The 4,022-nt window shown below is 38.1% G+C and overlaps 1 long non-coding RNA gene across 1 annotated transcript; it reads left to right on the top strand.

The window, feature by feature from the left end:
• The first annotated feature begins 2,261 nt into the window (after window positions 1-2,261).
• LOC137990566 (uncharacterized) lies at window positions 2,262-3,818 on the top strand. The gene is made up of 2 exons (XR_011121514.1): window positions 2,262-2,490; window positions 3,704-3,818. It is a non-coding gene; the product is annotated as an uncharacterized lncRNA (long non-coding RNA).
• Window positions 3,819-4,022: the final 204 nt, after the last annotated feature.

The raw sequence follows: 4,022 nt of genomic DNA, 5'->3' as shown, positions 1-4,022 counted from the left end.
TCACTAATTATTACAGCTTTGTACCTTTCAGTTACAAATTAGGACTAGTACGCACTCTGGTTGACCGAGTATTTAAAATTAATAATACTTGGACTGGTTTTCACTTGGACATAAGCAACCTTACCAAAACATTAAGGAAGAATTTGTTTCCTTCTAGCGTTATCGAGAACGTTGTTAGAAAATTTCTCAACAATTACTTTACCTCCGATTCCTCTCAGAGTGTTGCTCGGAAGGACAATTGTTTGTATTTTAAATTACCGTACATCGGTCCCTTTTCCATCATAACAAAACGCAGAATTAAGAAATTAGTCAACAAATTTTGCAGCGACCTGGAAATTAAGTTGGTGTTCACCCCGTTTAAAATTAGGAGTTGGTTTGGGGCGAAGGATCCTATCCCTGCGGGTTTACGATCGCGAGTCATTTACAAGTTTTCATGTGCAGGCTGTAATGCCTGTTATATTGGTGAAACCAATAGACATTTCGCCACTCGCATCCGTGAACATCTCGCCTCCGACAAACATTCCCACATATTTAAGCACTTGAGAGGTTCTGAAAATTGTCGCTCGCGGTGTTCAGAAGACTGTTTTAAAATTCTCGACTCTGCTTCCACACGTTTCCAATTGAAAATCAAAGAAGCCATGCACATCCTTTGGGAGCAGCCATCTTTAAATTCCCAAGTCAAACATCTTAATTTATCCCTTTCATACTAATTAGTTTCTTTTCTTAGCTTAAACAGTTTGGTTTTTTCTGTTTTGTTTCGTGGTTGAGTGTTTTTATTCTGTTCTCGCCTTCATCCTTAATTATTCATGTTATATCTCACTTTGTTACACTATTTATTGCTCAACTTTAGTTTATTTCTCATTTGTCAACTGACGATGGATGATGTTTCATCCGAAACATGTATTGATTAAATATGAATTTCAAAAACATCGTATGGATCATCAAAGCGATATCTTACTTCGTGCTGCTAAGAAGTTTTGGTATACATTTATTTCACTTTAACATCTCTTCGATTTAACAAAATATCCTACTTCTCTCAGGCAGGGTTACAAAATGGCGCTAAGGAGGTATTGTGGTCCAGTGGTTAGGACACTCGCCTCAAGATACAGGGATCCCGGGTTCAAGACACGTTATGACCTCTCACTGAATTTGTTCCTGGTAGTCCCTTGTTCAGCTTCTCAGCTGCTCTTGTAAATAGCCAACTGGTTTGCCTCTGGCTAGTTGGGATTATTAGCAGTTGTTGTTGAATGTTCTGTTCTGTTGTGATTGTGTTTCTCAAAATTCAAAAAAAATATTTACGATTTAAAATCAAAAATAGGTTACTGTACATTGCTTCAGTCTAAGAGGAAAGAATATAAAGAGGGAAAGGAGAGGAAACCATAAACCACTTAATGCTCTTAATTGACCCAGAAACTGTAACAGAGACAAAGAAACACAAGACTGAAGCAAGGTAAGCTATTTTTTATTTTAAATCGTAAATATTTTTTTTAATTTTGAGAAAACCCGTTATGCCATGTACAAATCCTTATACTTCTACTCTTGCATTATCCAGCATAATATAGCACTGATGCACATATATCGAGCTTGGGCCACCTATGACCAGTCCATAAAGTTTTTCCTCCGGTACAGCGTGCTAAAATTAAACGCTAAAAGGCAAATACCATTGCCATTGATCTCACATAAAATTGTCAGGTAAAACCTTCGTGTACCTGACCATTTGCTCAACGTCGCAGAAAAACATTCCTCTAGAGTTTCCCTGAGCTTTCTGCCCTTTGACCGTTAGTCGTGAAGTCCTGACCATCCTCAAAAGCGTTGTTATTACTGTTCACTTGCAATCGCTCTATATTCGGGAGGACATCTGCTGAACTGCAATTATTTAACCTTAAAAGAAATGCATCCAATAACCTTCGATTCAGATGATCCGTTTGAGTTATTTCTCTCATTGGTGGCTGTTCCTTCGCGTCTGGGTCTTCGCTTCCACGGGTTTCAAGTTGAATTTTCGCTTCTGAATTTTCATTAGCATCCATCACTGGATTTTAATTCTACCTACAATGCCTCGCACGTTTGCGACTACCGTTCCTTGTAACACCAGTTTTTCTAATATAGTGGATTACAACCTCTCTTTCCTGTTTTTCAACCAGTTTTAAACGCAAGTTCACAGAACCCAGTGCTACAGGGCGAAACCGGTCGTAATTTCATGATACGCTATCACGAGACAGAGCTGAAAAACGACTGCGCATGCGCCAGATAGGGAGCACAAATCGTGCATGAGACGCGAAGTGTCCATTTCGATCGTTTGATCTCGTCTTCTGCCTTTGTCACTTTATAACTCTTGACGGTGTGAATTTTGGAAGTGAGATCGTGGTGATTTAATTTAAGGAGACACATCAGATCTGTGTAATATATTTGTGTGGAATTTTTGGGCCTTGAGATCCAAACCCAGTTAAATTTGTTTGGGAATATGCGCTGCAGAAACTAACGGAGGCTGCGGTGAGTGTTCCATATTTGTTTTTGAAGCATGAACTGTTCACAACGTTTGGTTCAGTTTGCACACTAGGGTATTGCCCATGCAATCTCTACAGTTTTCATCAACAAGATAATTTGGGCAGGGTTTTCTGAAATCACCTTTACAATCAATCATACATGTATTTACAATGCGTTAATTAAACGTAACATGTTCTAAGAGCATTATTTGAAAGTTGTCAACCTTCTCCTTGAACCAAGGCAGCTGTTCATTTAGAGTGCTGCCACTCTGCAATAGCCACGTAACCTCCTGACTGCCCCCATAAAGGCAGCTGTCTAAAAGAAAACACCTTGTCAACTTGTGAAGTTGGAATGAACACAAGTACTGGCCAGAACTACACAGAAAATATTGGAGTTCTTTGTCCCTGTCTCAGGGCATTTCTTCAATGAAAAGGTAAATTGGTTGCAAGACTGGCCTCTGAGATTACACTCAGAAGAAGTTCTAGTTGCACAGTAGTGTGATCAATAACATTGTTTAATTTATTGCCATAGTGAGGCTTGATTACAGAATCATAAATACTTGCCCACCAAAATACCCTGTGCAATCAACTGATACACCCATGTTCGGGAGACTGTTGGCCTGTTAATTAATGGAACATCCATATATTAGGAAAAGAACAATTTGTTAAATAAAAGTGCAAAGTCCAGGCCCTGCTTCCTGTTAATCCTAGGATTATTGACAGGGAAATACTGCTTCAAAGTGGCACCCGAGTGACTTAATTGTAGTCTAGCTTCCACAATCGTCAAATAATAATGATCTATCATTATTGTAATAATGCAACACACTTGGTGTCAACATCTATGTCAAAACTTGGAAGATGGTATTTTTCTTTCCCCCTTGACAGGCCATTATTTGCAAATCTATGTTCAACCCAACGTCCAAGGCAAAATTATGGTTAGAATCAAAAAATTTAAGAACATGTGTTAAGGCAAACAGTTAAGGGTCATTGGTTTATGTGTGGTTTATAGTATGTTTATTTGGTTAGCTCATCATGTTTTGTTTGTCTTGGTTGTGTAATAAGAATGACTTTTTGTACTAATTTTCACAGCCCCCATAAAAACTGATATGTGCAGTTTCCTGTGTCTAGGAAAATAATAATATCATTATGATATTGTAGATTATAGCATTGCAATATGCATCTCATGGACAATAACATTCATTTTCGTTTTTTGTCCTTAGGGAGATGGATCCACCTGGTATTATTTGCGGCAGTTTTGTGAAATATTAGCTCTAAAAGGAGCGAGAAGAAATTCAGCCTTTTTTTCTCAGCAATAAACCACAATAATCTTATTGAGTTCACTTTGTCCATGTTGGTAGTGTGGAACAAAAGACTGGATAAAGTCACTGAGAAATCCAGACAATGCTGTTGAATTTTAAGCAGTTTCTTTAGTACTCTTCACATTGTCAAACTTTTCAGTTTCTTCTTAGAACTGAATACCAGTCCTTAACCTTTTTTCAGTTATGAACTTTTTGGACCAGCACAGAGCTTTAAGATGCC

The sequence above is a fragment of the Montipora foliosa genome, chromosome 2, assembly GCF_036669935.1.
Source record: "Montipora foliosa isolate CH-2021 chromosome 2, ASM3666993v2, whole genome shotgun sequence".
In the NCBI taxonomy this organism is placed as follows: Eukaryota; Metazoa; Cnidaria; class Anthozoa; order Scleractinia; family Acroporidae; genus Montipora; species Montipora foliosa.
The sequence above is the reverse complement of the archived record's forward strand: the minus strand, read 5'-3'. Positions and strand labels throughout refer to the sequence as shown.